Below are 13,831 nucleotides of genomic sequence, written 5' to 3'. Positions count from 1 at the left end.
TTAAATTTATTGGAAGCCATGGAGACTAACAAAATGAGACATTTAAATGTATTGCTTAACGATCAATTAGATTAAGATATCCATCCTTTATTGAACTTAAATTCTCACAACAACATTAATTAACGTTTTATTGTCATTTTTCGGTATATATATATATATATATATATATATATATATATATATATATATATATATATATATATATATATATATATATATTAGCAGGTAGTTTCTAAATACTACATTTGATAAAGACACGGTGTTGTCGAAACAATTGTTATGTACAAATATATAATTTTGTGAAAATCTGAACTTTTAGTTCTTATTTATTTTGATTTTTCCATTTGCATAGCACATATTTTACTTTAAGGAAAAAATCAAAAATCTTATAGGTAATCTTATATAAGGGAAGACATAACTACTAGAGAGTGACTAGAAGCTGTAGTGTGAAGAACTTTTGAAACCTTAGAACTTATAACGCTTTTAGAATTTATTAATACAATCAATAGTGTTAAAAAACGTTGTCGGTTATATTAGACAAAACTGATATACAAGAACTTATGAAGCAACTATGAAAAAAATGAAGATCTAGTCCACACGTGCAATCTCGAATTTAACCAATGATGATAACATGTCAGATTGTCAATAAGTCACATTTACATTTTTAGGCAAAAATGAGTCAAGTGTGTGAAAGAAAATTTGGCAAAGTTGATGGGTGAAATGTAGAAGCATGCAGGAAAGATCATTTCTAACTATACGAAAATATCATAGCCCTCTGCGGAAGGTTAATTTTTACAGTAGAGTGGCGCTAAAACACAAAGCGTGTGGTTTAAACTGTAAAATTGCTTAGACTGCGATGATCGATTGGACGACGAACCTTGTAATTTATATTATATATTTTTATAATGGTAAGATGAGAGAGGGATGGGAGGAAAGAGAGAAAGAGAGAGAGAGAGCTCGGGACTTCGAAAATGACAAATATACCGACCACATTCCATTTTAAATTATTTTGATTTTTTTCGTTAAATTCTGTTTTTTTTTTTTCTAAATTTTGACTCGCTTTTTCGCTAATTCCTTATATTATATTTCCTCAAGTTATTTAAATTTATTAAGTTTTTATCTTATCGTTATGGATAAATACTTAAAGCCAGAATAATCTGTAAAGACGAAATTGTTGTTCACTTTCTTGATGACTGATCGAACCCAGAGAGAAACCACATTTCAAAATCGACGTAAAAACGTAAGATGGGAAAAATTTAAAAAATATTAATTTTCAAATCTCAATATTCCGAAAACACACTTAATCACCAATTCGAAAAAATCAAATGATAGAGGCGTAAAAGGGATTTTATAAATGAGCTATTACTCAACTTTTTTTTTCATATAAGAAGTCTGGGCTGGCTCCGGGAATAAGGATAAAGGAAGCTGAAACAACTTTCGCCTAAAAATTCGTCTTCATAACGAACAAACTTATTTTGGAAAGTTCTTTTAATAATGCGTCACGTTTTCGATGGGCCACCCTGTATCACTTCAAATTAGAATTTGATAGAAAATTGTAAAAAGTATAAGAATTTCACGTCAAATTATAATATTGTGCCATATTTACGTAGATAGGGTACACAGAAACTTATCTTTTTATTATTGTCCGTTTTACTCTCTGTGTCACCTCTTCAGACACAGTGGCGCTATTGCAACTTAATGGAATAGATGATTTTATGCTTAAGTACATACACGGAAAAAAGTTACCCATTCTATTTTGTTAAATTTTATATTACATTTCATATTCTTTGTGGCACATACTAGATGTTGACCCATTTGCCAAAAATATATGGAAACAGTTGTTTATACTCCTATGGTGCAAAACAAGTATACCCAACCATCAATGGGTAGTTAAATTTCAACTTGGTTTCACAAAATTTGCATACGAATGATGTTTTGGAAACCACCTGGTGGTAATTTTTTTCCAACTTGAGAAAAATCTTATTGGAAGTGTTGAAGGAGTGCACGGATATTTAATTTTCAATCGTACGACGCTCAAAAAACGATTTTACATACAACGTCGAGGACAAAGGCAAATTGCGCAAAACCTCAAAATTCACCCCCTTAAAGGTAACACGTTTACTTTTGTTTGCCTTGTATAGGTAACTGACGACGGCGGGACGTCAAGGGCAATTATTATTGTCCGCTTAACAATGCAACGGCGTAATTATGGTGCGAAGTAAACACCAGAAGTCTCCGTACATATTTGCAGGTCGACAATAATAGGCAAATAGACACATTAGGTTAACAAATAGGTACCAACATAATGAACGATCACGCATAAACAACGCACCGTACTACCCGATGTCAATATCGAAAAATGATATTGCAGGCCCTTAATTGCTTAGATTAGCCGGCATGTTTAATCAGTCTTTGTCTATACGGTCGGTAGCGAAATATAATCGGTGCCTCGTTTTAATAACCCCTATATACGGCCGCACCGTTGGTGTTTATTACTCGTTTAACGGAAAAGCTGCGTCTTATATACGGGGGCTGTTTTTTATATTGATAAAATTTTAAACGGAAGACAAATTGAATGTTTTTTGACAAAGTTTTTTTCCCACGCTCCTTTAGATTTCTTCGGACAGTGGCGTTTTTATGAAACTTTGGAATTTCATAAGAAAATAAAAATACATATTGGCCTTTTCTGCTATTTGCTGACGACCTCAAAATCAGCTGTGTAATTAGATGTGCTGTTCCTTCTCTCTTTCTTGACTGATGTAATAATTTCATCTCAATCCTTCTAAATGTAAAGCCATTACCTTTTCGCGCTTTCGTTCTCTATCTAATTTTTCAAAGAAACTTCCACAGACTACTGTTTTATTTAAGCTCTGTAGATGCCAACAGGATGATTAGCGAAAGGTTTGTAAGTTTTCTAAAAAGTACTTGCATTTTAGTACATCTCCATCTGAAATATGACTTTTGCATTCTTACATAATGATGCGGAACTACATCGTAGACTGAGTATGGTTCCAATTACAGTGGAAAGATCTTATCTTACTTAACTTTCTACATGGGAGTGTTTCGACTGCAGAAATTTCTCACATTCTATCATCCATCAAACTAATAATGGTTTTAATATTTTTTTCTACTCCCATCTGTAAAATACCTAATTACCCCCCGATCTAGCGTGCGGGAAGCGTCGCTTTACCACGTCAATTTCATTTCCTATAAATCCGAACCACCTCGGACATTTCCGAGATTTTACCTCACGGATTTGGGAGAAATCGCATGTTTTCGGAGATATTTCCCACGTTTTGAATTTTGACGTTTGTCAAGTCTGACGGTCATGCTCGTGTTGTTTTGCGAAAATCTCCCCAAAAACTAACGGTCGTAGAAAAAGTATAGTATGCAATACGTTCGGTAAACTTTTTAACTCACTCGTTTATTAAAAACTCGTGTCAAATAAACTCGTGAGTTAAATGCCGTTTACCGCACTTGTTGCATAATACACTATTATTTCCAGATCAGCAAGGCTATCATGATCATTACTAATTCGACCTTTCAGTTTCTTTTAGCATCTTCCTGCGTCAACTTCTCCATCATTTCAAGTTGTGGAAAATTAGTAGAAAAAGTAAATTAATTGCGAAAATAAATTATATTTGGCATTATAATGTCTTATCAATTTGTTTGTATGTTTGATTGAAATGCTACTTGTTTCGTTTCCACATTTGCAAGTGTCCACAATGTTAGATTTTTAGTTATATGAAACTTAAAAAAGGTTCTATATTGATATTTGGTGCTACTTTGTAAATATACACAGTACATATTTTAAGGTTATGACATTGCAAACATTCTACATTTGAATGACCTTTGGCGTCCCCTGTAACACCTACTTCTATCAACATACTTGCAAGTGTTTCCGTGGTGTAGTGGTTATCACATCCGCCTAACACGCGGAAGGTCCCCGGTTCGATCCCGGGCGGAAACAGAACTTTTTTGTTTCTCTATTTCTAAATAAAATACGTTTTCCATCAGACAACCGGTATAAATGTATTACCGATTCTTTTGCTCGGTTTTTGCCTCATTATCTTTTTCGCGATATTTTACCGATACGGTCGCACATAAAACGATGTGACACACATTGGCGTCAAGCGCCGAGACTGTTTACGATAAAACCGTTTATACGAGTAAAATTGAAATCTTTGCGTCGTAAACGATTTCAGTTTTTTCAACTTATTCGGTGGAGCAAACACCGATCGCCCAGGTTCGCACTGTATAGACTAATCTTCATATGGTGCCGACATAGAATGGCACCGGTATATGACTTTTTAGATATCCTAATACCTTCAAATGTCCTGGAAAAACTTAACACTATATACTTTTGCAACCTTTTTCAACTTTCTCAGTAGCTGTGGACTGGACATCTGTACCTGGAGGAGGTACATCCGTTTGGGCATAAATTTGAACATCCATGAAACTTTTAAGAACGGACGTCCAGTAGTACGTAAATAAAAATCGATAAATACTCATTTCATCATGGTTCTACCAAAACGCATAACAAAATGAATTTAAAACATGTGCTGTACATAATTATAAACATCGAAACTAAATTTGGAGCCAGGCACAACCATTTTCAGTTAAATAAGCCATCGCCTGGCAAAAAGACCTACCTATAAAGACTAAATGAACTATTAAAAAACCAAAATTATATTTAACAAACACAAATTATCGGAAGTGAAATAATAAATATTTTTGAAGATTCTTTGATTTTAGCATTTCCTTCCCAGCATATTTAATTCGTATTAAAAAAAATGTGATTACAAAGATTATGGGTGCTTCTACAATCTTTTTTTTTTGTCTGCAGTTTCTCTCAATTTTGAATTTTTCTTTCCAAAAACGGAAGTTAATTTTATAACTATTACTTCATGCCTAATTGTTACTCATTACGTGAAATCTAAATCGTACGTAGTTTCAACCATGTTACTAAATAAATAAAGGCCTGAATTCTTTAATTTATATGAATGAATTACATCCTTTAGATATTTGTGTTAGTCCATATTTTTGGTTGTTTGTTTTGTTGCGGGCAAAATCATAGTAAGCGCAACAACTACACTTAAATATTTTGTTACAATTTTTTTTTGAAATTTCATCAGCATTTTTAAGGTGTTTAATATAAATTTAGATTGTGGTTAGTTACTGCCACTGGCTTCAATAAGAATTAGTGATCTTAAAGAGGAAGTAAATTGATTTGACTGTAAATATGAATTGCTTATACGAACAAATTTCCTTCTATTCTAGAAGATAGAACTTCATAGCGTTTTGTACCAAATCAAAGAAACTGAAAAGCTGTTACGGTTACGGCTTTTAGTAATTCCAATGGGTATTTGCAACAAATACTCTTGCCCTTTTTTGCAATAAGAACATATTTTATTCTTCACTCAGAATCATAATATCTTCCTTGGATTTCAGCTTATATTTTGTTATAATTGACTTTTTATCTACAAGTCATGCAGCACTTTTTATCCAGAGTTGTTTTCGTGAAATGTAATAATAATAATATATAACGCACTTTATTTGCTTTTCGATAATGCACAATATTTAGCATCGTCTCATACCATTGCAATTATAGATTGAATGAGAATAGGGGCGTAACATGAAATAGATAAAAACCAAAAAATTGTATAAAATGTACGTAGTAGATAGTTTACAATTAAAATTGTAAAATGTAAAATAAGAATCCTCAAACAACATTTTCCAATCCAGCAATTTGGCTTTAAATATTTCTATAGGTAGTGAGAATAAATCAAATAGTTTAGAAGTAAGACAATAAGACAAACCTAACCTTAAAACTAAAACCATAATCCATCTTTCGATCCTTATACTTTTTTTTCTCGAAAAACATCCATTTTTATCCGCCGTGTACCCTTTTTTTTATATTTTCCCATCTTCCGTTCGTTTAAAAATTCCCGAGTAGTGATAATTTTTTTCTAAGGCAACGTCATTTTTTTCCACGGACCTTCCGCGTGACGGCTTTTAAATTTCGCCCGCAAAAATCAACGGACCCTGAAATGCCTGCGGCGGCAAATTTAACTGCGATATAAGTAAATTACGACGCCGAAGGGACAAATGTCGGCATTTTAGTCCCGACATTGTTAGGAAACACTCCGGGTGGCGGTTTACGGGACGGGTTTGCACCAACAAGCTTACACGGTTGCGGAAACTTTTTGGTAGATATGAATCTGTGATACAAAATGATTTTCAAACTTTAATTAAATAAAAACTTCACAGAAATAATCTATTGACTAATAATTTCAATCTTCTATGAAACATTGTACACACTTTTTTTAAATACGCTAATCGTCAGGATATTGGCCCAAATATGTTATCATTGCACTTCTATAGGAATATAAAAAGGTGGCTGATCGTTCCAAGGAATCTATATATAAGCGCGTGGTTGAGTGCTCCGATTTTTCCGATTTTTCCGACTGTTCTTCATAAAACCCACTGACTTGAACCTTTGAGCAATATCTTCAGTCAGTTCCCTCCCAATTTGGAAATGCTCCCTAAATTCTACATCTGTTAACTCGCTAACAGTTTCTTGCAAAAAAAAAATGTTCCTCGGCCGCTGTCTATCCTGGAAGAGTTCATCATCATCATCATCGTCACCCTCCAAATACCACGCCAGCTAAGTACTAAAGAGGGATGAGTCTGAGCTCGAATCTGTCTCTCAATATATTATTTCAAACTTTTAAAACTACACAAAAACTCCGACATTAATGTATAGGTTAGTTGATTTAAAAATTGTACCAAAATGTTTCCAAAAAGTTCTTATTTGCGTGTAGAACAATTCTGGCAAAACTGGACCTTGATTCGAACACTTTAAACAAAGAAATACTAAACAAGCCAACTCTGTTTCGCTCAGCTTATTGGAACAAACACGTAAGTTTGATAAGGTGCCACTTTACTCAGCAGTGACTGAAAAAGTTTATTATCGTGTTGCATACTTTTTTTTTTAATTTTTTGGTACAGTTTTCAAAAAAAGATCGAAATTAATATGTTCGTAAGCTCTTTACTTTTGTAAATGCTGCTAAGCTGTGAAAAATTGCGCTCGGATAAAATATAAATATATATAAGCAACTTAGAAACTTAGTTACTATGACCCTGAAAAGTGAAAAGAAAGCGTATCGCCAGCATCAGTTTAAAATCGATCCAGATATTAACGGTTCTCCTAATAGTCAACCTGAAAGGGTGGGCAATGGTAACGATTTTTATAATTACTTTATTGAAAGTATTCCGGATGTTGACATTGATAATAGCAATAATACATACTTGCGCAAGTATGCTATTTAAAGATTTTATGGTTAAAGTCTGTTCATAAGTATAAGAAAGTGACTAACTGATACGAATTAAGGAAAGACCCGGGCAAGCTGTAAAAATGAAATATGGCCGATCAGGTCCGTACTTTGCTTAGAATTTAATTATTTGGGTCTTTTTTTAGGAAAGATACTAAACAATATTTATTTATTTATTTATGTTTAAATCTAAAATAAAATTACAAATTATTTTTATTATCCACTTAAATTATCATCGCCTGTTCTAATTATTATTTGTTCTATATTATTTGCAATATGGATATACGATTGTTCTGCTTTTTCTATATGTTTAACAGAATTTGCCCAACTTTGTGGAGGGATGTTAAAATCTTCGGTTTCTATAAATTTGAGGACATTGGAATTAACACGGGGAAAAACATTGTAACGATAAATGGCAGATTTCAGTTGGTGCCAAACATGTTCAATGGGATTAAATATACATTAAAAACTTATGCTTAAAACTGTATGCCCTAGATTTTTTGCATTATTATCACAGACATATTCCTTTTGCAGATTCAAGCTTGTAGAACCGCAATTAATTGCTTTTTGGTATAATCTTCGTGAAAATAAATGTCGTTATTATACATGTAGTTTTGGATTGTTGCTTTTGTGTCACATAAAGAAGGGATTCAACACACGCTGTATTACACACGAAATAAGAATGATTACTAATAAACTTAAACTAAGCAGTATACCAAACCAAATAATATTAAACACAGGTAGGTATAAAATTATTTTCTATTACGGACCACAATTTTACCTGAATTTAAATTTCGAAACTTCAGGTAATAATCTCATTCGAAAGCAATTGGTCACTTTCTTATATCTATGAATAGACCCTAACTGAGTTTGTCTCTTGTCGAGTGTCGGGTGATAAAGACAAATGCAATGCAATGCAAAAGATAATTTTAATTTTAATAATAACTTTTTTTGGTCAATAGCTACATCCCCTTTTCCTACCTCTGGATGCGCCAATATGATTCCCATTCCAAAACACAATAATCCAAATGAACTGTCAAGTTTTCGGGCGATAGGTCAAAAATTATGGAAAATATATTTTATGAACAGCTTAATGAATATTTCTTGCAGTTCGAAGTTATCCCTGCAACACAGTTTGTTAAAGGTAAGCGATGATATTTTTAAGAGTAGCGATGTACGAAGGAAAACCTGCCTTATGTCTCTAGACTACAGCAAGGCCTTTTGCACCTTGAATCACGAGGTTCTTTGCGCTAAACTCCAGTACTTCGGTCTTAGCAAGTTGGTCATTCGTCTCATCCAAACTAACTAAAGGTATATAAGTGAACGAAGTCAGAGAGTATCCTTATGAGACTCATTTTCACCATTTTCTAATATTACACAGGGTGTTCCACAGGGGAGTATTTTGAGCCCCTTATTGTTTTCTGTCTACACCGCGGATCTTGCTAAGCAGTTAAAATATCTGAAATCGCATCAGCATGCTGATGATATGTAGTTATATTTATCGTGTAAATTTGAAAACTTTCTGTTGGCCAACAGCCAAATTAATTCTGATTTCTTGTGTGCATTATTTTTTGGAAAAAACGCTAACTCGTTCAAGAATATTGCTTTTAAGATTGTCGTAAATAATGAAAACATTAATATTACACCCAAGAATTTGGGTGTGTTTTTTAACAGCAATCTTCGTTTCGAATCGCACGCGTCTTACGTCAGAAAAATTATATGAAACTAAGAACTCTGTATATATTTAAAGATATTTTAAATACAGACATCATACTAAGGTTATGCGACTCTCTTATTCTTTCCCTTTTATCTTACTGTAACATAATATACTGGTCTGCCTTCTTTAACAAATATCAGATAAGACTACACAGGCTGCAAAACAGTTGTTTGGGGTTTGTGATAATATCAGCAAATTTGATCACATTTCACCTTATTATCGCCAATCCGGATGTTTTCAATTAGACCAAAGATTCTTTCTTGGTCAAATTGCGCAGCCCGAACACTAAAAGTATCTTTTTAAAAAAAGTTGTCAAGGGATTTGATACTCATCAGCGCTCCACTTTTCATAATTCTCTGTACACTGTCCCGTGGCACCGTACTGTGTTCCTTCAGATTTAACGTCACCAAATGTTTCAACTCTATCTAATTAATGCTATTTTTTTTGCTTATTTCTGCAGTTCTTTGCAGCACTTTCGTTCCATTGAAGTGACTAGCCATAAAAAAGTATTTGAGTTAAAATATGTATAAATGTATTTTTATAACCTCTCTTTTACACATCAAGTTAATGTTGTAAATTTATTCATAAAATCTCTTGAGTTAGGGTGCTTAGGTGAGTAGCTAGATCTCGCCACCCTCCTATCTTATACTCTTCTTAATGTTTATATATAGAGAAAGACCTGTTATTATTATTATTACTGTTATTATTATTATTATTATTCATATTGTAAGCGGTATTTTATTTAATGTTGTCAAATTCACAGTTGTATTTAGAGTGTGACACACGTTATAAGGTATATTTTCGGATTGCCTTCAGACGAAATGTCATTGAATGTCGCAATCGCATCCCCGGGAGACGATGAGTCAGACGGTCCGCGGCCATATTGACGCCCGGCGTTGACTAGAGGGTGTCATTTCTCGCGGATACACGCCGCGATTACGGGGCAAGGGTTAAATGACGCGTTTACAAGAATTTAAACGCTTTAGACGCTGTCGCGTCATTTGAAGCTGTAGGGGGCGTTGCGGAAAGCTACGATAGAAGGGGAGGTGGGGTGTTTGACATAAAAACGTTCATTATTGAAACAAAAAAAGTATTAGCTTCATATATCTGGTGATGCAAAGACGAATCGAACATAGAAAATTCCATGCAAAATTTAAGGTGCGAAATATTGGCCCCCCCCTGTACATTTTTCAGCAAAGATGTAATACAACTTTTTGTTTCAACAAATTTTATTAAGCTAATCTTCAGTTATTGATTTAAATATGGCAAATTTGCAAAAGGTCAACTTAACGACGTCAAGCAGGACAATGACATATCAAATAAAGGACGGTTTACGATAAAGACATGCACATTTGATTTAAAACATGCAAAATAAACTAAGTATGTAATTAGGTTCTTAAAACCTCATTTTCCCTTAAAGCGGTCTTAGAATGGACATTTAATGGACGGTTTAAGCGACAAAGACGCTTCAAGGAACAATTAGAAATTTGACCCTAAAGTCTTTTATTAAAAATAATTAATGATTACAATAAAAATGCGCCAAAAAAATTGGTAAAAAGAAATATTATTTAAAATAAACATTATTTATTAAGTAAACGTTCAAACAGTCCTCCATTAAGCAATATCCTAAGCGATCATAGAATACATTTCTTAGTTGATATTGTGAAATCCTGTCACATTCTAAGGAAATAACGTTGTGTAACTGGTTAAGATTTTCAAATTTAACATTTTTATAGATAACGCTTTTCAAGTGAGCCCAAATAAAGAAGCAGTTTGGCGAGAGGTCAGGTGATCTCAGTGGTCAAACGATTCGGCACCTTGGGGCCAATAAAATTCCCGTTAAAAGTATTTACCAAATACTCCCTAACCTTATGGGTGGAACAACCATCCATCTGGTACCTGATCTTCTGATCTTCGTGCCATGAGTCCATGAAAAATGGCAAAAAGTTCAACCAATACCAACAATTTTGAACATTTTATTCGTTATTGAGTGCGAATGTACATTCATCAGTGAAACAAATATATTTTTTTTTAAATCCTTATCATTATTTGCTTTTTCTATCATTAAAAAGAAATGCTTTCTCCATCTCCTTACTTACGGAGCTCTTGGTGCTTTTCGTATTTATAGGAAAAAAAAATTGTGTTTTTTTTTAATGTTTGTTGATGTTTATTTACAGTTTGTCCAAAGATCCTCGTATTAATCATATTGTTTTCCTCCACATGCAGTAAAATGTTCAAATCTCGGTTGTCCCTTTGATCTGCTTTATTAACGACATTTTCAACTAAATTTTTGCAGTTATTATTTGTTGAATTCGATGGTATAGTTTCAATAAGGAAATAAACTAAAAACATTTTACACACTGCTCTAAGACTGTTTCCTGCATAATATCACTTAATTATGGTTACTTTTCTACAAATACAAATCTTGTTATTGTCACGAATCTGCGTGTTATTGTCAAAATGTATTTTACTGATATATAAATTTTTTCTAATTTTGCCATCATATTTAATTCATTAACTGAAGATTGGTTTATTAAAATTTATTCAAACTCGGCACATGAGTTAATCATTCCGACCCTTTCAAAAAGTTATGTTAGAACTTTTTTTTGCCACTCATATTAAAAAAAATTCCCATCCTAAGAAATACACGCTATAGAGAGAATTTTTATTTTATGTTATGCAAAAAGTGTGATAATAGTATGGTATGCAACAAGTGTGGCTAACGGCATTTAAGTCACGAGTTTTACATACTATACTTTTTCTAGGACCGTTTAGGGTTACTTTTTTGCAAAACAACACGAATACGTTTACTTCATGACCGTCAGAATTGACAAACGTCAAAATTCAAAGTGTGGGAAATACCTTCGAAAACATCCCATTGGTCCCAAACTCGCGCTGTAAAATCCCGGAAATGTCCGAAGTGGGTCTGATCCGTGATATAGGGACGTTTCCCTTACGCTCGATCGGCGTATAATTAGATATTTTACAGAAAATTTCTTAGTCGCTTCGTTTTTTTTTTCTCGAATCCCACTTTTCGTGCGCACCCCGTACGATTTATTTTAACGTTGGCTACAATCTTTTGCCGATGTACGACAGGCGCGTCAGATTGTCTCGAGGAATCCAAGATCGCGCGTCGCACCCATTTTTCCTTTTTTTTTTCTTGCGATGATCTTAAATATTTTCAGAATGTGCGCGTTCTATCGGGGAGATATTCAATCTCCCGCGAGCGCAGTAATGACCAATAGTAATTAGTCATTAATTGACTTTCTTACTTGACAGTGTTCTTATCCCGTTCAGGTATCCTTTGAAGTCGGCCGCCGGTTGTGTTTGCATATGGCTGACCGGAATTTTCGCAAACGGTGGCTCGTAAAAGCCTCACGCGCACTGCGTAAATATATACAGGGTGATTTCGGAAGTACCATTTTTGTCACGGAAAATGTTGTACGTGAACGATGAAAATTTTTTTCCTTATAAGGGGTGTTTTTTTTCGATGTATAGAACTTTAAGTTGCAACGATGGATTATTCGATTGACATGAATTTTATTGTTTTATTATTTTATGTGGCATTACATTTTAAATATGATTTCTGGCATATGACGGCTGGCGCGGATGTATTCCAATCTGGACGTCCAATTTTCGATGACTTTTTCCAACATTTGTGGCCGTTTATCGACAATAACGCGGCGAATGCTGTCTTCCAAATGATCAAACGTTTGTGGCTTATCCGCATAGACCAATGACTTTACATAGCCCCACAGAAAGTTGTCTAGCGGTGTTAAATCACAAGATCTTGGAGGCCAATTCACAGATCCAAAACGTGAAATTAGGCGGTCACCAAACGTGTCTTTCAATAAATCGATTGTGGCACGAGCTGTGTGGCATGTTGCGCCGTCTTGTTGAAACCACATCTCCTGTACATCATGGTTATTCAATTCAGGAACGAAAGAGTTAGTAATCATAGCTCTATACTGATCACCATTGACTGAACGTTCTGGCCATCATCGTTATTGAAGAAGTGCGGACCGATGATTCCAACAGCCCATAAAGCGCACCAAACAGTCAGTTTTTCTGGATGTAACGGTGGTTCGACATACATTTGAGGATTAGCTTCGCTCCATATGAGGCAGTTTTGTTTGTTAACGTAGCCATTCAATCAGAACTGCGCTTCATCGCTAAACAAAATTCGCTAATGAAAATCGGGAACAACGGCAATCTCGTGTTGGGCCCATTCGACGAATCTACGCCTTACTTGATGATCGTTTGGCTTCAATTTTTGCACGAGTTGGATTTTGTAAGCACGTAAACCAAGATCCTTCCGCAAAATCTTCCATAAAGTGGATGGACACAGATCCAATTCCTGTGCTCGATGGCGGATGGACTCATTCGGGTCTTCCTCAATGCTACGCTCTACAGCAGCAATAGCTTCTTCGTACGGCGTCTCTGGGGATGCGAGTTATCAATAAGAGTAAACGTGGTGCGAAAACGTTTCATGGTTAATCGAATTAACTGCTCTGATGGACGATTTTGTCGACGATAAAATGGACGTAGTGCGCGATACGTATTCCGCACAGAACTATTATTTTCGAAATAAAATTGCACTATTTGCAAGCGTTGTTCAGGCGTGAGTCTATTCATGATGAATTGCCAAACCAAACTGAGAATAAATCACTTGACAGCTGTTAAATCGGTCGCCATCTTGAACAATAATGCCACTTTAAAGTTCTATACATCGAAAAAAAAAACACCCATTACAACACCTTTACGATATATAGCAAAATTG

The 13,831-nt window shown here is 34.4% G+C and overlaps 1 non-coding gene across 1 annotated transcript; it reads left to right on the top strand.

The window, feature by feature from the left end:
• Nucleotides 1-3,897: 3,897 nt before the first annotated feature.
• Nucleotides 3,898-3,970, top strand: Trnav-aac (transfer RNA valine (anticodon AAC)). The gene has a single exon. It is a non-coding gene; the product is annotated as a tRNA-Val (tRNA).
• The last annotated feature ends 9,861 nt before the right edge of the window (nt 3,971-13,831 follow it).

The sequence above is a fragment of the Cylas formicarius genome, unplaced genomic scaffold (assembly GCF_029955315.1).
Source record: "Cylas formicarius isolate icCylForm1 unplaced genomic scaffold, icCylForm1.1 PGA_scaffold_8__14_contigs__length_24414737, whole genome shotgun sequence".
Taxonomy (NCBI): Eukaryota; Metazoa; Arthropoda; class Insecta; order Coleoptera; family Brentidae; genus Cylas; species Cylas formicarius.
Note: the sequence above shows the minus strand (reverse complement) of the source record. Positions and strands in the feature narration are given on the sequence as shown.